The sequence below is a fragment of the Zalophus californianus genome, chromosome 5 (genome assembly GCF_009762305.2).
Source record: "Zalophus californianus isolate mZalCal1 chromosome 5, mZalCal1.pri.v2, whole genome shotgun sequence".
In the NCBI taxonomy this organism is placed as follows: Eukaryota; Metazoa; Chordata; class Mammalia; order Carnivora; family Otariidae; genus Zalophus; species Zalophus californianus.
This window is the reverse complement of record NC_045599.1, coordinates 35,649,233-35,673,909: the sequence shown is the minus strand read 5'-3', so window position 1 is coordinate 35,673,909 and position 24,677 is coordinate 35,649,233. Positions and strand designations below refer to the sequence as shown.

Here is a 24,677-nt window from a genome sequence, read left to right as displayed (position 1 = left end):
GATTGGGCAATTTTCTGAGTCAGAAAGTGGTAGTGCTGTGGCTGACCCGAGGCAGCCGGACTCTAGAACTTGGGCTCCTCTGAATGCCTGTGCCCACTGCTTCCCTCCAGCCCTTCCCACTGACGAGGATCCTAACAAGGTTCCCCGAAACATTTACTTCCCGGGCCTGGTGGACAGAATGGGTCGGGAAATGCCAGACACAAAGCGGGCCAACTTACAGCGGGTTGCTTGACATGTCCTAAAACCCATTGAAACAGGTGAAATCCCAGTTCCAAGAAATCATAAATACACATTTAAGAGAAAATAAAGCAAAAATGGTTTGGAAGCTTCTCAGCAATTTCATGAGAACACCTGTCACATTTGCTAAACTGACTGCTAAATGAAAACAATATTCTTAAGAATAGTGAATTAACAGTTAGGTGCAGGAGTTTAGGGTCAGCCAGCCCTCTAATACTGGCTCTACCACTAATCAGCTGCGTGACCTCGGGGAACTTAACTTCTGTGTCCCACATTTTCCTTCCCTGCTTAAAATGGGGATAATTAATTAAGGAGATTATATATGTAATACACTCAGTGTATGAAAGCTTGGTATGCAGTAAGTGTTCACTAAATGACAGCTGTTAGGATTAGAGTATGCTTCACTTGTCTTGAGAAAACGGTTCCGTTACAAAATGAAAAGTGGACTTAAGGACTCGGTACTTACACCATCTATAAACCCCAATGAACTGATCCCAAGAGAAGTGAAAATGAAGAGAAAATGGTACCATTACCTAACTAACTACAAGGAAAGAGAAGAAGTAATATGCCTCAGGTTCTCGGGTATTCATCCTAGAATAATTCCCCTTCTTAGCACAGCCCTGTTACCTGTGTCTGCACAGCAAAGCCCCCAGTGGAAAACATACAGAGGCACGTTCACAGGTGCTCCGGTCGTGTTACCAGCGGCAGATAGGTCCACAGGTGTCAAATAGCCGGTGCCCAAAGCCCAGAATTTCATGTTCAAATGGAGGTGTCAATACTGAACTCGGGCTCATTTATGGACCTTAATTAAACCCTCTTTTTTCAGGGCAGGCTAACAGGAGATGTCTGTTTTCCCACTTGCTCTCTCAAAGAAATTCTGGTGGTGTCACTGAAAGCCTTAATGTTGCAGAAAATGGGCCTGGGCAGATGGGAAAATAGGCATTACCCACCTGCCCACACCCATTCCGGGGGCGTCAGTGGAGAGAACCTCAATCCCCAGGCACTCCTCTGGAAAGCTTCCTGAGAAGCCCACATGGAAAGGGTGGGTGGACAGACAGAGTGGTAGGGTAATACTTCCTCTTTGGGCTCCGTCTTTCTCCAAGGATGACTCCATGCTCTGAAAAGCAGCACTGCACAGGTTTCATACAAATGCTGCCTGGCACGGCATGGCTTATTCTTATAATACTCTGCAACGTGAGCAGCAAAGAGCTGCCCTCGCTAAGCTGGTCTAGGTGGGCTAGGCTGGATCCTCGGACATCAGGATTCAATGAATGGCTGAATTTCTTGGGGTGGGAAGTGGGCAACTGCAGTGGCTTCCTTCCCTTCTTTTCCTTCTCAACCATGAGCCTCTCAACATCTAACTTCACTTCTCCCTGCGTACACCTCTGTCATCAGGGTAAATGCTGGTTCTGTAAACAGGGTGGCGCGTTTAGGAAGACAGGCCTGGAGAAGACTGAGAAACTTCCTGCAGGGAATGCTAGGTTGAGTGAGAAAGGCAGGGCCTATGACTATGACTATGGGAGTCTTTACCACCCACCTCTCTCTCCTCATTTGAAAACCAGGGAAAATGCTACCCCAAAGGGCCTTTGTGAGGACTGCATAAGTGAACCTACAGAAAGGGCAGGACACCCCACCTGGCACATAGAAAGGGCTCCTGACATAAAAGCAAGTATTGATATGTAATGAATTTGGTAAACTCATAGATTTAGAGTAAGGAATACATAACCTTAGGGTCTGCGCAATCATATCTGCCTGCCTAAAGCAAAATTAACCAGGAAGGACTCCAAGGCTCTGGTTAATTCAAATATTCAAAGCCAGCTTACTTCTTCCCCTGCTTCTCCTCTGCCCATTTTCAGTTTAAAAAGAAAAAAAGGGGGTGATGCCCCATAATATATCTTTTCAATGCATATTTATATTTTAAAATACAGAAAGAAAATCCATTGTTTCTGTTTCTGGCTATAAAAGCAATTGTGCTCAATGTAGACAACGAAGAAACAACAGGGAAAAAACAAAATGAAACAAAAATAACCACCAATACTCCAACCCTACAGTACCATTGTTAAAATGTTGGTGACTATTTTAGAACCTTGCTACGTGTATATATGCATCCATATGTATTTTGGTTTGTGTATTAAAATGGCACTGTAATTTAAAGACTTTTTTATTCTGCTTTTTTCAACAAGGCAGTTTATTATGAAAATATTCCCTTGCTGATGAAATGTATTGGCAACACAATTTTTAATAGTTGCACTGTAGTCCATGGCTGTGTTATAATTACCAAATCATCGCTATTCTTCAACATTTAAATTTGTTTTTGCTGTTACAAATAATATCGGGATAAAAGTCCATCCACTTTTGCATATATTTCTCATTAAGTCCTTATGGCAAATACTAGAAGTGTAATTGCTCAAAGGATAAGCCCATCTTAAGGCTTATGACCAATATTTCTACAGTGCTAAAAAAAAAAAAGGTCATGCTGATGTATAATCTCACCCAAAGTGGGGTAATTTGGTCTCACCCATGTTCCGTTTTTCCTCCCCACCTGTCCCCTTCTTTGGTCTCTTAGGTATATGGGTTTTGTTTCTTCTGTCAAACGAACCAATCAAGAGTACTAAGACAAAAATGGGGCCAAACCAAACTGGGTTCAAATCATTCCTCCAAAATAAATCAGAGTTCTCAGAAAAGATGGTTTTGAACCACTGCAGTGTTTCAGAACAAGGGGGTTGGTGGGACAAGGGAGGGTAGGTTTGTTCTCACTTAGCCTCTTCTCCTAAAATGAGTTACCGGTTCCCTGCAGGCCATCAATCAGCAAGCCGAGTCTGAATGCTGAATTACAGTAAGGGAATGAATGAGCTTATGTAGAGTAGAGACACACAGGCTGAGCCCAAACATGCACCCAGATACCCCCACTACATCGCCAGCTGCGATGCTGGGGACACTAGTAGGTAAAATGTCCTTTCTTCATCCTCATGGAATCAAGGGGAAATGATTCTTATTCATTTTTTTAAAGGAAGATAAAGGATAAGCGAGAATTAATTTGGGTTGGAGGCTCAACTACTTGCAATGAGTATTTCAGCTAGTTAAAAAGAGGCATTCTCCAACCCCTAATGGGCAGGAAAGGAGAGCTGGCGTTTTGGAGCTGGCAGTTCCTCCTGGAAGAGCAATGTCGTCTCTGTGTGTGATAGACTGGTCTGGTCTAAGGTTTACTTGTTGAAATAGATAATGTAATATTCAGACTGTCAGCACATGGACACATATGCTATTTTCCGTTAACCGCTTTCCTTCTGAGAAATTTCTACAATCTGAATACCTTACCCTATTACTCAAGAGGCAAAGTTTATGATCAGAAACAAAGGGAACTTCAGGTGATATATGACTATCATGGGGAGAGGAAGAGAGACAGAACAAACAATCTGCAAGAACCTCAGGTTACCCAAAATTCTGCTACAACTAGGAAAATGGAGCCCTTCCCCAAATCCCTTCGACTATCTCCCCATCAGAAGCTCTGCTGCTTACAAGGACAGCAGAGGGAGAGAGGCTTGTTCTGCTAACTGTGAGGAGCAGGCTGACTTCTACGGAGCCTCAGGATTTGCACTGTGTTTGCAGACCTTGGCCGGACACCCAGGAGCTGGTGAAGGAGGCCACCCCCTGGCATGCCTTTCCCCATAGCTGGCGGCAGTGAGTGGCCTTGGGGAATTTCCACTGGTGGCTGCAGCTGCTGCTTTCTGGGTAACTCACGCTACGTGTGGGCAGGGAAGAGCTCAAAAAATGAGTTGCCTGGAGCCAACTCATTCTGCAAGCTCCCTACCAGATGACAAGACTGTCGGTGAGTTTTGCAACTACTCGGGATGGGGCAAACTCACAGTAGATTAGAGACAAAGCCCAGCCCAGGGCCTTGTGTCCTTCCAGAACATTAGCTGAGACAAGTGAACAGTAGTAATAGGTAATATTCACCCAAGGCACATCACAAGGCAGGTCAAAGAGTGCCTTGCTCTCATTATCTCCTCAATCCCCAAGACAGGCCCAGCAGATGAAGAGAACCTATCTATGAATGTGGGGTTTTGGAAAATCACAGGAAACCTTCCAGGATGTTTTACTGTGGGCCTATACAAACCCACCTCCTTCCCCTCACCTCTTCAAGTACTTGGCCAGCATTGCATTTATGCATGTTGTGCGAGGTTATATTGTCACCACTAACTGCCCAAATTCCCCTACAGGCCTTACCTAGGAAAAGGAACCAGCTCATTTACCACTTTTGAATTGCATGAGGCATAAGGAGAGTGACACTAAAACCAAAGTAGCCAAGCTGCTGGGTTCCCATGGAGTCAACGAAACTGGAGGACCACAGAGCCTGTCAGAGCTCTTAGCAACTGGTACCATCAACTTTCCAAGGAACCTGTGTTAAAAAGGATCAGGTAGACTATGATCAAGCAAGAACCTTACCCTAAAAAAATACTTTTCTTGACACGATTTATGGAAACAACTACTTAAATAGGATCTGAATTTGAGAATGGAGTGGCTAAAGACAGAGTGATTATCTACTTAAGAACAAGCCTGGCCAGGCCACCACATAAACAGAGGAAAAATGTCTGTACTAGCAAACTTCAGGACATTCTGGCCTGACACACTGGGTGATGTGTATATAAAACTCAGTTGCTATGTGAATTATTTCCTAGGCCAATTACTTAAGCTTCATAAGAAATTATTTTGTTCATCTTCTGTATTGATGCCAGGTTTTGGATAAAGGAGTTCTAATGCATCGAAAACCAAGTTTTATTTTTTAAAAACTAAAATGGATGGATTTAACAAATAATTATGAAGCATCTACTCTGAGCTAGACCTTCTCTCAGGTGCTGGGAATCCTGAGATAGTAAGATAGCATGGGCCTTACTGTCAAAGGGCTTATAGTGTCTTGAGGAGAAAGGGGCAATAAAGAGCTGAGTGAGTGTATCAAGTTAGAATATTTCAGAGGGAAAGTGCTATGAACAAAGTAAGTAATGTGGCAGACAGTAATGGGTGGGGACCAGAAAGGTCAGGGCAGGCTAGGGCATGTGAGGACCACAGAAGAGCTTTCTAAGGCAGTAGGAACAGGTGTTGCTAAGGCCTAGTGGCAAGAAGGAACTTGGTTTACACAAGGAAAAGAATAAGCAAAGGAGCACGGCAAGCAAGGGAGACAGAGAGCCAGGTGAGGTGAGGTTGGAAAGGTCAGGTAAGGTAAGCAAGGGCCAGGACACTTAGGCAGGATGGAGTTTAGATTTTATTCTACCTATGGACAAATGGAAGACACTGGAAAATTTTCAACAATTCTGGGATACAAGGTGTTGCTAAACATTTAATATGTTTATAGAATTAAAAAACTAAAAATGATAACAAAACCAAATCCAAACCACTAAAAATCTCAAAGATAGTGGCATTCCTATGTGGGGGGGGGGGGTGCTAAAATTCCACTTTCTGCAAAAGGGAATGTCTAGAAAGCCTTTTCAATGTATTTTATGTGTTCATTCATTCATGCAAAAACCTATTTTTACTACTATATTCTCAGCACTGTGCTGGACACTGAGGAGATACAACTGAGAAGTCATCACTGACCCTCAGAGAATGAAACAAGTAAGCAGCTGATGACATCACACTCTTCTGGGAGGTAAGTGCTTCCCCAATATGCAGGGGTTACCCCACCCAGTTTAGGACAGAGGGCTAGGGTGAGGAGGGAGAATCAGGAAGGGCTCTCTGAAAGGAATGTTTAATAACACAGCATTCCTTGGAAGTGAGAAGCCACAGGGCAAGGTGGAAGAAGTGAAACCACCTCAGTAGGGTCCAACCAGAGAGTTTCAACAGAGGTTTCAATGTCAAGCAGGGGTGGACCACCCAGGGCCTCTCAGTCAGTAAAAGGATTCTGGAGCTCACAGTATCCATGGGTGAGGGGGATAGTAGTGTGTTCAAGTTTGCACATTAGAATAATCCCAAGGGTTGCAGTACAGAGAAGGAGCCGGGGGGACTGGTCGAGGGTCAGGAAGACCAGATGGGCAAGGCTTGGGCTAGGGTGGAGGCAGCACGGATGGAGACAAGTGGGCTGATGTGAGAGACGCAGAACTGATAGGTCTTGATCACTGACAAATTGGTGGTGGGTAAAATGCAGAGGAAAGGAAGCTGGCCAGGTTTCCAGGTACTGACTATCGAGACAGCACTGCAAAGTGGTACCTAATGCAGTCAAGGGTGATGGGGTCAGGGAAGGCTCCCTGGGTGAGCTCATGGTGGATCTTCAAAGGCAGAGCAGATGTGAGCAAGTTCATGCAGGGAGAAGAAACATCAGGCAGAGGGAACAGTAATCTCCCATTTTTCTACGTTTCTTCCCCGGTTGATTCACCTCATACTATGAACACTATACTACTTTTTCTGGGTGCTGAATGAACAGAAAGAGCACTGCGCTTGGAATCAGCAGGTCCAGGTTTACACAAAAGCCTCCCAGCCTAACACTGTTATACATTCTCCAACAGGCCACTCAAGCTCTCTCAGCCTCTGTTTCTCTCATTCACAAAATAGAAGCCCTGGTTGCTTTATTCTACTCAGTTCATATTTCTCAAACACCTACAGATAGCACTGTCAAGTGCTGGGGAAACTAGTGAACCAGAAATAGGCATAGGTTTGAGGTATGTTTCAGCTTAGTGCAGGCTTCAGGGAAAAAAATGGGCAACATGTGCTAGGATATGGTGCACCAAGTGCTAGGATAGGGGTTCATGCAAAAATCAAATGAAGTATCTGTATGAAATGGCTCTGAAAACAGGGAGACACTATAAATATATCTTGTAATATTCTTGACAGTAGTGCTAGCCAGATTCTAAATCTCCTAGGAATTTTTTCAAATTTCTGGTCTGCTGATGGCACTTGCTTCCAAAGCAGCTATGGTCAAGTATATGGGTCTGCTATATCTATATACAAACACACATACACATACACACACCCTGTCACTGTCAGGTTCTCTGTGGTCTGGTAATCAACTGTGACAGAGCAGGCTTGGCATTCAATGAGAACAGCATGGAGACAAAAAAGATGGTCCCGTGTCCAAAGATGATCAGTTTAGTAAAAAAGACACTTGGATATGAATATGATGAGGTGTTATGATTAACTTCATATTAAATATAATTAGAGTGATCATAGAATTTACTGCCCAAACAGAAGAGTGAGTAGAGGAGGTACTACTAAATTTTTACCTGGGCAATGGTTCTAACAGGAACATTGAGAAATATGCTCCCTAGAAAGAATAGGGAGGTCAATTTTTTGCTCTAAGTGTTGTCAGTCAAATGCCAAAGCATATTGAGACTGTGGCCTGAGTCAATGTAATACATATTTTTGCTTTCCATGAAACTATTTACCTCCTTTCCATGGTTCCTGGCAATACAGAATTTCCTTTCCTTTGGACCCTAAATTTGTGGCATTTGTGGATTCTGAAATTATGAGCTGAAAATTACATAAAGATGATAATGAGATACCTGAGCCTTTTTTATAGCAGAAATTTACATTACAGTAATGAAATTTAAGCTTCCATGCCGTATCTACAGTTTTGCTTAAAGGCTTGCCACTTAGGTTTACGTTAAAGCTCTATCTAAAGGAATTTTCTCCTTAGGCTCCAAAATGAACTGTCTTTCCAAGTGCTTTTTTTTTTTATTGTTATGTTAATCACCATATATTACATCATTAGTTTTTGGTGCAGTGTTCCATGATTCATTGTTTGTTCATAACACCCAGTGCTCCATGCAGAACGTGCCCTCCTCAATACCCATCACCAGGCTAACCCATCCCCCTACCCCCCTCCCCTCTAGAACCCTCAGTTTGTTTTTCAGAGTCCATCATCTCTCATGGTTCGTCTCCAAGTGCTTTTTTATATTAAACCTTCAAAAGCATTTTCTAAGCTACCCTAGGGCTAAACCAAATTAATTTCTCATTTTTAGACTGCCTTCTCATATCCAGTGGTAAAAGAACTTCTAACTTTAACGTGAATGAGTGTGGAGGTGATCCTCCTTGTAAAATGAACTGGGGGAAGGACAAAAAAAAAATCCTGGAGACATCCATGTCACGGTATTTGGAAGTCACTACCTTGACTCAAGGGTATGCCTGCCAGGCCTATAGATAATTTCCCACATGAAATTTGCTGTCAAAGTAAAGTCCCATGGGATTATTGCCCACCACCTTAAAAGTGAACTTCTGTTCCTAAATATGAAACTAGACTTGGTGAGTCTCTTGTCCGAAGTCTACTGAGCAGTGGATTCCTTACTACACAGGCAACATGACTTTTCATCTTCCTTAAGGGACAAATGCTTGACCAATCTTTGGCTTACAGGAGAAGACATACATCTCATGAGATGATTCCATCTCATTTCACATGCCATATTTCAGATGAGGAACTTAAACAATAAAAACAAAAAAGGCAAAGGTGGTTAAAAAATCATGAGAGACTCTGAACTATGGGAAACAAACTGAGGGTTGCTGAAGAGGAGGGGGGTTGGGGGGATGGGATAACTCAGTGATGGGCATTAAGGAGGGCACGTGATGTGATGAGCACTGGGTTTTATATGCCACTGATGAATTGTTGAACACTACATCTGAAACTAATCATATACTATGTGTTGGCTACTTGAATTTAAATTAAAAAAACAACAACAAAATTCCTTATGCCAGTTCTCTCTCAAACCTAAAAAATAAAAATCAGAAAGAAACTCAAGCCTGGTTTTGCAAAAATACATAAAGCTTCCTCCTCTCTACAACAAGTATATTAAACAGCCCAAAACTTCTAGATCAGGTGCATATTAGGAATCTTCTCATTTTGGTACCCCTTATCCTTCATAAAAGTGTATAATTTTTTTCCACTGAACACCAAAAACTTAGTACAAAATTTTTTTTCTAAAATATTTCCAATAATATGTACTTGCAAAAAGAAGAATATCATGTTAAGTTGAGGTATGGCAGACATTCTTCATTTATGACAAGATGATAGCAAACTCATTTTCCTTCAGTGTCACCAGAGTACCACAGTCCTGTGTCTTCAGACACCCTTAAGCATTCTGCTTATGTTTCTCCTGAGTTTGCCTTTCATGATGTTTATCAATCCCTTTGATCATTTATTGTTCATAAATTCTGCCAGCTGCAAGCATAAGCCTGGATGCCTGTTTTGTTTTTTTTTTTACTGGTTAAAATAATACTACCACTTAGTTACCTGGGAAGCACCAAAAAGTAAGAATTAGCTCTTATGTCACCCAAATAGCCTTAAACAGGAGACAGAAGTTTTGGGCTCCTTTCACACAGGAAAGGACAATTCTTTTAAAGAGTTGGATCAACAGATGTATTCTGAGCATGCAAGTTCTCTGCATTCCTTCCTGTAGCTCCATATCAAATGTGAAACATAGTTAAATCACAGGTTTACACTTAAGCTTCCTTATCTGTGATAATGGACTTGGACACCTATCAAAGAACCTGCCTATGTGCACTTATCAGTCTCTGACAGGTATGAGGTTTGGGAGTTCAATATAGGACTTTACTGCTTACTTATTTAGAAATTCAGATGTAATGTATCAGCAAGTATTTGGATGAGGGCTCCAATTACTTATGATTCTAGGTAATCCTATAGTGCTACAGGGTTGTCTGGTTATAAACTACAGATTTAAAATGCTCTATGATAGATAATTCACAACCATGAGATAAAGGTACATATCTGTATCTATAAATAAACTATATGAATACGTTTCAGCCTGTTTTGGGAATGGGGAGGTTTTCTCTTTAATTTGTATATTAATCTATTGTTTTGAATGGACATTATACCAATTGATAAAATTTCCAAAAAGTATAAAAGGGTATCAGTATAAAAAGTTGAAAGGGAAAAATAAGTCTTCCGTTACAGAGATGCCCCCTCTCCCCCCAGAAGTAACCACTGTTACAGATTTCTTGTATTTCCTTTCAGAGATATTACAGGTACAAAAAAACTTAGGTGCAAGCATTTGTGAGAGGGAGGGGGGAGGGAGGGAACGAGCCATACCAAAACCTCATCAGCTTTAGAGAGAGAGAGAGAGAGAGAGAGAGAGAGAGAGATGGACGGACTGACTGATTGATGTTCCCATCTTTAAAAACAAACAGTAGCAAGTTATTCACATTGTTCTCAACACTGCTTATCTTCCTTAACTATATATCCTGGAGACTGCTCCATCAGTACATGAAGACTTGGACCCTCATTTCTTTATGTATATAGATAACATTCCCTTGTACAGAAACGCAAAGCCTTATTCAACCAGATCACTACCAAGCAACATAAAGGTTGTTTCCTGCCTTTTGCTTTTGAATGGGACTGAATATCAGAGCTGGACTAAGACGGTGGGGTGTGGGGGTGCACTGAATAAATACTAACATTTCGTCCTGCCTATTGCCTTCCTTCTTTTCAAAAGTACTGATGTCTAAACTACAAGGAGAGCCTAGCTGAAAGAGACGGTTGTTAGACTTCCTGCTACCACACACAGGAAGGTAACACCTTTCTCTCTAAAGCTGATGAGGTTTTGGTGCTGCTTATAAGCAGCAGCTGAATCCTGGGAAAAGGAACCACCAGACTTTGCAAGAACCCAATTGTTCATGTTGGGGGACCAGCCTGGGCATCTAGGCAGCCTACCCTAAACCAAAATTCTCTAAGGTTAGGGAAGCCTCAGTGGAATCTAGGTCAGGGTCACCCCTCCCTTCCACATAGCATGATGCAGAATTTCAGTTCTGTTGGGGTTCAATTTAGAACTTCCACAGGCTTTGGACCAAAAAAACCTCCCAAATAGTGAGATGGTCACAACTCTCTAGAGCTGGACTGGCTGGGTTTTGGGCAAGTTACTCAACCCTCCCATGGCTCAGTTTCCTCTCTGTAAAACGAGGAAAGTAATACCTACCTCAGAGGGTGAGTGTGAGGATTAAGTAAAATAATGCCTATGTAACTTGCTAAGCAAAGTGCCTGAACTTTTTAAGTGTTCAAGAAAATGTTTATTATTGGTAAAAGAAGCCAACGCCATTTTTTGGGGGGGGGGGGAGGAACATCTTGGCAGCACCAAAAAATATACTGGTTGTGAATTTTGGCCTCAGGGTGATCCTTCAGTCTCGACTCTTATCTCTCCATGCCCCCATGTTCCCCACAAGCACCCCCCCAATATTTCTGGGGCATACACACTCTCTGTGTCCTTGTACTTGTGCAGTTCCATATGCCTACAATGTCATCTTCATATAGGTAACTTTTACTCACTTTCCAAGATGTAGCCCAAAGGGCAAGGCTAAGTGTCCTCCCTCTGGGTCCCACTGTCCCCTGAGCCCACTTCCCTTGTGGCACTGTCATGCTACCCGGAAGGGACGTGAGAGCAGGGTCTTCACAGGAACTGTATACTAAGTTCCCAGCACTGTGTTAGCAGACTGTAGGCACTTGGTAACTGTCGCCGAATTAAAATAAACCCCAATGGAGACAATGATTCCAGTCAGTCTACTTAATTCCCTTGACAGAATATAATCTATGCCTCTGGTATCTTCTTTTAATCAACAACGTGGGTATCTGCACTGCAGGTGTTTATATTCTTAAAAGCCTCAATTCAGAATCACCTGTAATGTAGCTCCTGTCAAAGCATGGCTGAGCCAACTGAAGAGAGACTTCATGTAAGAGGCAAGCTACCTTCCACTCGTCACTCCCAGGGTATATATAATACCCTCTAGTTCCATCCACGTCTCCCCACCTGTGGCAGACCACCAGAATGCTTTGACTAGGTAGTTCTCCACCTTGCACCATAGTAAAAAGGACGTTTCAATACTTCAGCCTAGCGTTATACTCTACCTTTAATCAGAAGCAATAGGAGAGGCTACAAGGTTGGTTCAACATCTGCAAATCAATCAATGTGATACAATCCATTAATAAAAGAAAGAACAAGAACCATATGATCCTCTCAACAGATGCAGAAAAAGCATTTGACAAAGTACAGCATCCTTTCTTGATTAAAACTCTTCACAGTGTAGGGATCGAGGGTACATACCTCAATATCATAAAGGCCAGCTATGAAAAACCCACCGCGAGTATCATTCTCAATGGGGAAAAACTGACAGGTTTTCCTCCCCTAAGGTCAGGAACACAGCAGGGATGTCCACTATCACCACTGCTATTCAACATAGTACTAGAAGTCCTAGCCTCAGCAACCAGACGACAAAAAGAAATAAAAGGCATCCGAATTGGCAAAGAAGAAGGAAACTCTCACTTTTTGCAGATGATATCATACTTTATGTGGAAAACCCAAAAGACTCCAACCCCAAAACTGCTAGAACTCATATAGGAATTCAGTAAAGTGGCAGGATATAAAATCAATGCACAGAAATCAGTTGCATTTCCATACACCAACAAGACAAAAGAAAGAGAAATTAAGGAGTCGATCCCATTTACAATTGCACCCAAAACCATAATATCTAGGAATAAATCTAACTAAAGAGGCAAAGAATCTGTACTCAGAAAACTACAGAACACTCATGAAAGAAACTGAGGAAGACACAAAGAAATAGAAAAACGTTCCATGCTCATGGATTGGAAGAACAAACATTGTGAAAATGTCTATGCTACCTAGAGCAATCTACACATTTAAAGCAATCCCTATCAAAATATCATCCACTTTTTTTCAGAGAAATGGAACAAATAATCCTAAAATTTGTATGGAACCAGAAAAGACCCCGAATAGCCAGAGGAATGTTGAAAAAGAAAAGCAAAGCTGGCGGCATCACAATTCCGGACTTTTGTGCCAGGACAGTACGGTACTGGCACAAAACGGACACATCGATCAATGGAACAGAATAGAAAGCCCAGAAATGGACCCTCAACTCTATGGTCAACTCATCTTTGACAAAGAAGGAAAGAATGTCCAATGGAAAAAAGTCTCTTCAACAAATGGTGATGGGAAAATTGGACAGCCACATGCAGAAGAATGAAACTGGACCATTTCCTTACACCACACATAAAAATAGACTCAAAATGGATGAAAGACCTAAATGTGAGACAGGAATCCATCAAAGTCCTTGAGGAGAACACAGGGAGCAACCTCTTCGACCTCAGCCGCAGCAACTTCTTCCCAGACACATCGCCAAAGGCAAGGGAAGCAAGGGCAAAAACAAACTATTGGGACCTCATCAAGATAAAAAGCTTTTGCACAGCAAAGGAAACAGTCCACAAAACCAAAAGACAACCGACAGAATGGGAGAAGATATTTGCAAATGACATATCAGATAAAGGTCTAGTATCCAAAATCTATAAAGAATTTATCAAACTCAACACCCAAAGAACAAATAATCCAATCAAGAAATGGGCAGAAGACATGAACAGACATTTTTTCCAAAGAAGACATCCAAATGCCCAACAGACACATGAAAAAGTGTTCAACATCGCTTGGCATCAGGGAAATCAAAATCAAAACCTCCATGATATACCACCTCACACCAGTCAGAATGGCTAAAATTAACAAGTCAGGAAACAATAGATGTTGGCGGGGATGTGGAGAAAGGGGAACCCTCCTTCACTGTTGGTGGGAATGCAAGCTGGTGTAACCACTCTGGAAAACAGTATGGAGGTTCCTCAAACAGTTCAAAATAGAGCTACCATACAACCCAGCAATTGCACTACTGGGTATTTACCCCAAAGATACAAATGTAGGGATCCGAAGGGGCACCTGCACCCCAATGTTTATAGCAGCAATGTCCACAACAGCCAAACTATGGAAAGAGCCTAGATGTCCATCGACAGATGAATGGATAACACACACACACACACACACACACACACACACACACACACACACACACACACTGGAATATTATGCAGCCATCAAAAGGAATGAAATCTTGCCATTTGCAACGACATGGATGGAACTGGAGGGTATGATGCTAAACGAAATAAGTCAATCAGAGAAAGACAAGTATCATATGATCTCACTGATATGAGGAATTTGAGAAACAAGACAGAGGATCATAGGGAAAGGAAGGGAAAGATGAAACAAGATGAAACCAGAGAGGGAGACAAACCATAAGAGACTCTTAATCTCAGGAAACAAACTGAGGGTTGCTGGAGCGGTAGGGGTTGGGAGGGATGGGGTGGCTGGGTGATGGATATTGGGGAGGGTAGGTACAATGGTGAGCACTATGAATTGTGTAAGACTGATGAATCACAGACCTGTACCCCGAAACAAATAATACATTATATGTTCAAAAAAAATTTAAAAAAAGTAATAGGAAAAATGACTATATAGAGAAAGCCTGATTTACTTTTTGCATAAAACTGCTATAAAAGATGTAGTCTATCATGCTATTCAAATATCATGAATACACAGACTTATATGGCAAATTAAGATTTAAACTTGCAACTCTTGATGAACTGCCATGCTTTCCTTGAAGAGACCACTTAACTGTACATTCTATCATATTTTCCCCTTCTTTGTTATGGCTGCGAGGTAGCTCAGGGCAGGGCAATGCTGAATGACTCTCCCCTTCTCTCAGCTGTTGGTTAAGCTGCTGCTATGTGTTATTCTGTATTTACTCTACTGTGTAGGTATTTTGAAAAAGGAGAATGAATCTCACATTTTTGTTTGGTTCTCAATAATGCTTGGAGAACAGTTGTCATCCGACACCTGGGACATGTAATACAATTTGCTTGCACTGTCACCCAAATGTGCCCTAAACACACACACACTCATACCGAACTTGTCAGCACACAAGGATTTGAAATAAAAAACGCCTGCACTTAGGAGAGGCTTGCAAGTCTAAAAGACACTGCCCCAGTTTTAGCTGGCAACAGGAGATAGGAGTCTCACACAGGGTGAGACAGATACAGTGCCCAGGCTGGAAAGTCATCCTTTCTTCAGGGTACTGCAATCACTTCTGCCTGGAGGGGCACACTGCTACCTGGATTCCAAGCAATAAAAGGAAGGAAAGGGAAAAAGCGAAGAGGATGTTCATTTCCCCACTTGCAAAACTGAGAGTGAATTGGGACTGTACTCACTAGACACTGGGACGGTACCTGTGCCAGAGATAAGGGCTAGGCTTGCAAACATCCTGCCGCCACCTCTGCCATTCGGAGGCAAGGATAGTGCCAACCAGGGGGCCAGCTTCAGAGGGAAAGTTTTTAGTTTTGTTTTCAAGGGCAGAAACGAGGTATTGTGAGGAAATCTCACAAGTATGCTCACCTGAGGTGAGGTGGCTAAGAAATGCTGACGAAGAGGAGCGTGTCTGCCAGCATACTTCAAGTCTCAAGAGCTGGCTCTATAAAGTCTGAAACTTTGGAAGAAAGGAGGAGTGCCATCAAGCTGCTCCCTTCCCCTCCCGCTCCTTGTGATGGAAGAAAACAGCAAGAGCCTCCCAGCAAAGGAAGGGCTGTATCAGTATCATCTCTGAGGATCTGCCCTATCTCAGGATCTCACGGGAGGCTCACGTCTGGGCTATAAACCATGGCTACGAGTAAGACTCATTCTCAACATGGTGGAGGATGGGCCTCAGTTCAATATCTGGTCCTGCTGCCTCCCAGCTCTCTGATCTTGAGGAAGTCACGCTGTCCCTCTGAAATCCAGTTTCCCCCTCTGCCAAGTGGGGATACCGACAATGGCTGTTTTCCTCACCGGGCTGCAGGGAAGATGAGACAATGTCCACAAAAGCCCCGGACTAGCACCTGGCAACAGTAGGGGGTCACAAGACATTCATCCCACTCTTTCTCTTCTTGCAATCACCCATCCTTACCCTTTATGTTCTCTGTTCTTTGTTCTAGCCTATTCTAGCCACTGCCTGCTCTCCTTTCCCTGCCTCTTCCTCGCAAACTCTGACCAGCCCCACCTCTTTTTTCAGGTCCTCCTTCATTGTTCCTATTCTCCCACATTCTTCCTAGCTCCCCAAACTCATCCAGAACCTGAGCTTGAGTGACACTGGTGTATGGAGGGTTAGAACGAGAGAACAAGCAGTGGCTGCTTCAGTCTCTCTCACACACCCAACAGGAGGAGCTAGCCATTACCCACCACCAGCAGCACAGCAACTGAGCATGGTGGCTGGGTGTGGAGGAATACTGGCTTCACACCCCACCTCTACACTCCGGTAAGTTAGGTAACCTCTCTATACCTATTTTTTGTTTTTTAATAAATATTCTTTTTATTTATTTGACACACACACACAGAGAGAGAGAGAGAGAGAGAGAGAACAAGCAGGGAGAATGGCAGGCAGAGGGAGAGGGAGAAGCAGGCTCCCTGCTCAGCAGGGGGCTCCATCCCAGGACCCTGAGATCATGACCTGACCTGAAGGCAGACGCTTAACTGACTGAGCCACCCAGGGGCCCTCTCTGTATCTGTTTCATCATATGTAAAGTGAGGGTTATAACAGTACCTCATGCATTATGATGATTAAATAAGCAAATATTAAGTACAGTGCCTGGCACACCCACACTTCATGAATATTAGCTGTCCTCTCCACCATCACCATCCTCCTATGTCTTATGGAGACTTGATGTCCCATGATTATATTTTCAACCTTTTTTTTTAAAGATTTTATTTATTTATTCATGAGAGACAGAGAGAGAGAGAGAAAGAGAGAAGCAGAGGGAGAAGCAGGCTCCCAAGGAGCAGGGAGCCTGATGCGGGACTCGATCCCAGGACCCTGGGATCATGACCTGAGCCAAAGGCAGACGCTTAACCATCTGAGCTACCCAGGCACCCTATTTTCAACCTTTGAAAGCAAAATTTATTCTCAAGAATATGAACCAGGCATGGGCGCATCAAATCAAGATGGAATTTTCCAGCAGCTCAGCATGATCCTGGCAGAAGAATCAGTTCTTATCCACATTTATAGGTTTTGGACAACGTCACCACAAGTTGGAGACTTGCACATAGCACATGAGTTGGCTGTTGACTGCCCTGCCGTTTCTGGCAGACCACCAGAAGATGCCACCACCCAGAGGCCTGTGCCTGAGGAGCTCCCAGAGCTGCTGAGCCAGAAGATACACTGTTCTTGCATGTTCCTGGCTGTCACAGAAAAGAAGGGGCCAGTCCTTTAAGAAACTTTTTTCTCTGCTTAATCCCATTCTAAGATGCACTCCTTACTGTCATTAAAACTAATGGAGGCCAAACCCCAGCACACTGGAGTTTGTGTCCTCCAATGATCTGTAATGGGCACTGATAATGAAAGCCTTTTCCCAGAAATTTATTTTTTAAATGCATCAACTGTGTCCAGAGATAAGTAAGAAGATGAAATTTTCTTTGTTTTTTTTTTAAAACTATACAGTGTGTTATTCTCAAAGGAGCCAGTTAGCTAGGAATAAAATGAATTCTGCAACAACCATTTAGACTCAAAAAAGGGACATTTTTAGAGAACATGTAAGGAACTCATGGAAACAATAATAAAAATCAGTATGGATTTCCCTCTTGGAATGTAAAGCTATCAAATCCTCCACTAAGTCCATGTAAGAAAGACCCACTGTAGTGGATGTCCGTGGTTTGAGGTTGACTCTCCTCTGGGAATCCCCCCTCTGCTAAATTCTCACAGTCTAAGAACTCTGCATGTCAATCCTCCCTTCTCAGCCAAGAAGGAACAGGCAATTCAGGCCTAGCCCAGTAGAGTATTATATACTCCTGGCTAGAGATTGGTTAAGAGATGGGGAGATGATTCAATTTGGACCAAGAGGAGTTAAGCCCAGATGACTGTTCAAACTTTTGCAGAAGAGAGGCTCTTTCTTTTCTCCTGGACTTGAAGTTTATGGAAGTAAGTCCACCTCGTGGCAACCATCTTGCAATCAAAAAGAAAAAGCTTACTTAAGAGAGGAAACTGAACTGAGAGATGCCAAAAGTTGGGGCCTGATGGCAACATGTGAGCCGCTGGATCCAGCCATGCCTGAAGCCAGCTGTTCCTGCGCTTTTCAAGTAAATATATGAACCAAAAAGTTCCATGTTAGCTTAAGTTAGTTGGGTTGAGTTTTCTGTTACTTGTAAATAAGAATCCTAATTGGTAATTTGCTCAAGCTGACACAGAGGATCCTGAATATAGCAACTGCCTGTACATTTAAAAGATGTCATATTAGGGAAGTTTATACTAGTGCTCAGCTTCCAGAAACATGTGAGAAGGACAGGAATAGCTAGCTCTCCTTAGTGTCTACAAAGGCCCTGGATTTAGAGAAATGCAAACGCTCCAAAATAAAGACCAGGACAGTGAATTCAACAGTGCATGGTGCTTTGTGACAATGTATCAGCTACAGCTGAAATGCTGGGATGCAGTTTCTATAATTCACCTAAAATTTGAGAAAGAGAATGGATGTTACCAATCCAAATGAAAATAAATACTAGGCTCACTTTAGCAGGTTTAGCACAGTAACTAAAGGCTAAACATAGCAACTCTGCCTAAGGAGTAAAAATAAGCAGGAATTTTCTGTAAGGCTATGTGATGGCTATTTATACTCTCTCCTTATTAAGCCCACTATGAATCTGGCCTGTCACAATTGTCTCTGAGCTACTCTGACTTCCCTGAGCCCAGAATTAGTCTCTTAGAGGTACAGCCTGACTCCGAGGTAAACAGCTCCTGCTGAAAGATGAAGGAGTCAGAATTTGTCTGATGTGTTTAGCGTTGGGTTGTTAACAGACAAGAAGAATACAGCTGATTTTCAGACCTATTTTGTTGGCTTTTTACAAAATGAAACTCAAAGCAAAGAGGATGAAGTAGAATGTCACAGGGCCTTGTGTGACACTTAGAAATGAAAACAGGCCCTTTTTGGAAGAAAATTTGGGCTAAAAAAATAGAGAAGAGTTCCAGATGGTGAGGTCTATTTACTGTGAAGCAAAACTGTGATGAAAGTAGGGAATGTCTCAGGCAAGTCAATTACACAAGATAAATCGATAGAAGATGTTCTATGGGGATCTAGCTAGCAGGGAATTCTGGAATGGGAAGACAACATTAATAGGTTTTCCCTGCTTTGGCGCCTAAAGAAGTAAAAATCATATTGACATAAGAAACAAAACAATTGTAATACTATAGATGAAAAGCATATGTTAAGACAAAGTCAATTACGAGCTGCTCCTTGCACATGCCTTGTAAATTCCTGCCTCTGGGTCTTTCCGTAATGTTCCCCCTCCCCAGAATACCCCTGGTACCTTTGGTCTGAAGCCAACCCACCTTTCAAGACCCAGTTCAAGTGCCAATTTGATGACAAAGCCTTCCTTGACCATCCTAGCTCAAAGCCATCTTTCCAGTTGGGGACTTTCAGCAGCACTTTGTCCTGTAGCATCTAGACCTTTTGGTGTTGTTTTATAGTTTATATGTTATATATTAATAATGTATGAATATATTATCTATTTCTTTTATCTCTCACTATTTAGGGCACTGTCTCCATCTACATCATCTCTAACATGATGTGCTTACATACTGAGGACATTCAGTAATTCACTGAATGACTGAGGAATAATTTGGTTGCAGAAGCCTGGGATACCTTGAACCAGAGAAAAGAAAAAGGTGTACAGGAAGTCACCTCTCTAGTGTTGCTCCCACTATGTCTTGTCTCTCTCTCTATACAATGCAATCACAGCAACTGGTCTTTCTCCTTGCAGTGCGAAACATGGCTGCTCATCAATCTGAAGACCAAGAGACATTCTTTTTTTTTTTTTTTAAGATTTTATTTATTTATTTGAGAGAGAGAGCACAAGCAGGGGGAGCAGCAGAGGGAGAGGGAGAAGCAGGCTCTCTGCTAAGCAGGGAGCCCGACGTGGGGCTCGATCCCAGGACACTGGGATCATGACCCAAGCCAAAGACAGACGCTTAACCGACTGAGCCACCCAGGCACCCTGCCAAGAGACATTCTTAACCCAGCTCTGGTTTCAAAAAAAATCCCTAAGAAAATATTATGGTCGACCTGGCTTGGTCATGGATTCCCCACACTATTATCAGAACTGTGGCACAAAATCTATATAAGTGAACAACAAGGCTTTACATCCCAGAACTCTACAAATTATTTAAAACCCACGTTTTTATTATGACCAAGTGAAATCTTTCTAAAATACAGCATGCATTTTTTTCCCTACCTTCACAAACAGAATATATCAAATGGAATTTACTGAGGGATGAGGATTATAAATACCAATTAGCGTTTGTGTTGTCATATACATGTCAACCCAAGGGGCTGTTGGGCATGAAACATGGCTTGCTTTTTATCCAGACCTCTGTATTATTATAGCCTCTGTGTCTTTTTTCCCCTAAGTTCGCCCTGTACCTTGCCTCATCAGCAATTAACTTTTGTTAAAGAACAGGTGAAGTGTTATATTTCAAACTACTGGATGATGGGAATCTGGGAGCCAAGTGTGTTATAACTGGGTACAAAATAAGGTGTGTCTTGGACATGGCAACCTTAGCAGCTGCTCCCCGCTCAGTTCCTACTGAAAGGTTCTATAACCTAGCCCCTCCGGCCGCAGATGATTAAAAGGTAGAAACACCTGCCTCAGGGTCTTTGGTCCACAGGCACCCACCAGCCAAGACAGGGCCCAGAGCAAAGCTGAGCTCCGTCAGTCAAATTCTTGCTCTCGGGAAACAGGGCTGAGAAGCAGAGAATTAGGGAGAAGCAGAAGCTGACAGTCTGTGGAGAGTGAAGCTCTGAGCTAGCACGGGGGTTGGCAGGGTCATGGCACTCCTAAACTATGGACACAGAAGCCATGGGCAGGGGAAAGCTGCAGAGACAGAATGGTGGGAAAGGATAAGTCAGGGGTGAGCATCCAGCAGAGGCAGCTTCACGTCGAGATGGCCAACACACCAAATGGCTAAAGGGTTGCCATGTGGCTGGCACCAAGAGTGCCGCTCAACTTCATTCTGGTCCTGGCTTTCCTCCGAGGGGCTCCACCTCCCTGTAGCTCCCACTTTTTCCGGCCTGACTGGATTTCTGGTCTGTGCTTCTGCTTCCTACTCCTTCGATCCTCTGAAGGGACCAGAGGAAGGTGTGGGCTCTCTTGGCTGCTCAGAGCACTTTAACCGGGATCGGTCCAGATGAGTTAGGGGAGGTGGTTGCGTCTCTCTGGAACTGGATATGATGGAATCCTGCGGGCAGCCTCCTTCTCACCCTGTGCCAGTCAGGAGGCAGGACTCAGCACCTCAGTACACCCTCCAAAGACACTCTGCATCCTCAGTTACTGGTGAAGTAACAACTCTCCCAGTAATTATGGCAGGTAACTTTTAATGAGCATTTATTAACTAGAAGCCTTGCTAAGTACGTAAACTACTTCATTTAAGCCTTATGACAACCCTATGAGGTAGATCTATTACTGTTCCTATTAAATAGAGGCACCTTACAGATGCCAGGTAAGTTCTCGGCAACACAGCTAAGAAGCAGTGAAGCTGGGATACAAACTCAAGTAAGTCTGTCCCAGAGCCTGTGTTCTTAACACTGTGACACACTGAATAATGAAAACTTGATTTTTACTGAAGACTCATGAGAGGACTTGAAAGAGCATTCATATCTCTGACCAATATGAGAAACTCCCTAAGATTTCCTTTTAGATAGTTCTGTTCCCCCAAAATTCCTCCCCTACTGACTCCCCTGTCATGTCTCCTCCCTCTTCTCTCCCCAGCCTCCAAAAATCTCAACCTGTACGCCCTGCTCAACAAAACCAAAGCATGGCCCTTAGGAGTCCTGATTCTACCCCCAGCTTTGCAGAGACACACATTCCAGTCTCATAGCTACTACACGGAGCAAAGGTAGCCCCACAGTGATGCACAGGAAAGCAGTCTTTATAGGGTCATATCCTCTCCAGAAAAAGGGGATATCTTTACAGGTGGCAAAACTCAGGTCAGATCATCTGAGTAGAGCAAGTGTCTTCCTTCTCTTCTTTACTACAAATTTTTGTATTTCTTGATGTATCCAGAGTAAAAGCTAAGCACAAGGCTGTGGCAGCACATAAAGAGGGTTCTGCCTGAAATCAAATTGCTCTTCTATTCTGGGGGGGTCCGATGTACTGATTACATATTCATATTCTTGATGAGGGTCTTAGGTTTCTACTGAAGGTTTTGCACATAGAGACCTAATCCTTCCTGAGATGTGCCTAATTTGGTGGAGGAATAAGGTGAGGAATAAGACGCAAAGTTGGCTCTCAATTTCAACAAGGCTATTCAGATTATTGCTAACAGAGCTCTCAAGAGCCCAGTTCAGACCAAATGGTATTCAAAATATCAACTCAACCCAGGTTCTATTAAGCCTCCCTTTGTACTGCCACTGGAAGTGATTAGTGAATTGTACCTTGAAAAGAATAAACACCAGAAGCTGACATTTCTGAAGCGGAAGAAGAACCTGGAAAAATCAGCCACGTGTGCAAAGAAAAATACAGCAAGAGAAGTTTCTTCCTTTGTAATGATGAACCAGAATGCTAGCTTGTGGGCATATGACCTAATTGACTCATGCTGAAATTAAAGGCAGAACTTAATAACTGGTTTGTGAAGAAGAGGGAATTTAGAATTTCCTTATAGACAAAGAACCAGAAAAAAAGAGCCTGCACCCCTACACAGAGATTTGGCTGTTGCATGAAAATTTGGTAGCAAAGCTTCTTCTCTTGACCCACTATGCAAAGCATAGTCTCATTCACTTATTTTTCCTGGTTCCTCTGATTCAGAGTTTAAAGAACTACTAATTCTCAAGAGCTTTCCTTTTCCATGCAAGTTCAGAAAACAATCCTTCAAGTTATGAATTAGATTTCAATTTAACAGGATATTTGGTGTAGGGCTTTATACAACAAAGTGTTATAGATTTTTGTCACAAGTATTCATAAACTGCTGGTTGTTTGGGAGGGAAGAAAAGTACAAGAGTCCTAATGAGAAATTCTGGTTGGGGGTGGAGAGGCTTCAAAACACAACACAATCAAATTCCAACTTTTAATTCCTTCAATTTTTTTTTCCTCTCTCCATCAATCTTACAGCCCAAATTTTAAATTTTATGGTATCTTAAATGTGAGGTCCATAGAGACTTCTGGGAAAAACAAACAAGCCAACAAACAAACATTTGGAACATTCTACCATCTTTTGTTTTCTAAGCCCAAGAACAGTTGGCAGTCTTAGCCATAGGCAGCCTTCCGGCTAACAGAATAAAAAGTTGGGTCATAAAACTACAACTCCTCCTCCCCCACTCTCAGGAAGCTGGACCAAGGCAGACAAGGGAAATTACAAACTTCAGGGTAGATCTAGAAGACGAAGCAGGGAGATTATTGGAAACTCTGCCCACACAACATAAATTGCAAAGACAATTCATTCAACCATAAATACTTTTAAAGTGAATGACCAAGCCACTCACTTACTACTTAAAAATAGTCTCATTTTGGCACCAACGCTCCTCCTCCATGTATGTAGATCTGATTTCTACCATCTGGGCTATAAGAGATTTGAGGGGAAAGTATGTGCTTGTCTCTTTCCTAGTGCCTGGAACAGTGTCTTAAACACGTAGTATTCAGTATGCGTTTGCTAACTGACTGGGAAGGGATTGTCTGTCAGATCCGGCTGATTCTGACTGCTGATGTTCATGAGGTCTCCAGAGTGCAGGAAAGCTACAGCAGTGGATATTCAACTGGTGGTGCCATATACCAAAGGGACACGTAAGATTACGATATGTCTCCATTCCACTGAGATTTAAGAAAGGTTAGAGGGTCGAGCAAGAGCAGGTGGTGGGTGTTCTTCTGCTGGTAATTATTCAATTGTAATGACAGTGCTGGGTATAACTACTGTCTGGGATGATTATGTTGGCCATGTCAGTCACTAACATGTGGATCTTGTCTCTACTGGATTAGTGTGTCCAGGATTCCCATGACTCCACTTCTTGATTCTTGATCTGCTGCCAGTGTATTTTCACTGTGACAATTGCACATTGTAAATGCTGCCATGGGATGACTAAGGACATATTTCCTCTAATTCCACTTTCACACAAAGGATCAAGAGAAGAATGGGAAAGAGGATGTACGAGGGGGTGGGGGCTGTTTCTTCCCCAGAGGAAGCAAAGAGTTCCATGGTGCTCCTATCATGAAGTCTGTGCTGTAAGGCACGGCGTATGTAAGTTAAGGGAGAATACAGGCTTCCGCCGAGACAGAGATGAAGTCAACACATTTATTTTAGAAAAGAAATCTCTCTTGTGCTTCAGCTTTGGATTTTCCAACTTTCAAGCAGTATTCTTCAAGTCCAAGAGCTGAAGTTAGTGGGCTTTAATCGTCCTTGTCAGGGATGTCTAACATGGCATGATGACAGCCTTGCTAATGTCATTCTCTCATTATATCCCTAGTGCTGCGACCCTTAGATTCTAATCTGCCAGTCGCACCTGCTTACATCTCCTAACGTTGTGAATACAGTGGTGAACAAAATTAAGCCTGCCAACTTGCTCAAACTTAAGGTGATTTCTCTAGGTCACTGCTTTAGTCACTAGAAAAACAAAAAACCCTCTTTTC

At 42.8% G+C, this 24,677-nt stretch overlaps 1 protein-coding gene across 10 annotated transcripts in view; it reads right to left on the bottom strand.

Annotated features, from left to right (window-relative positions):
• The window catches only part of ARHGAP26 (Rho GTPase activating protein 26), a 449,937-nt gene that overhangs the window by 39,951 nt on the left and 385,309 nt on the right, over positions 1 to 24,677 (bottom strand). The gene's annotated exons all lie outside the window — the stretch shown is intronic.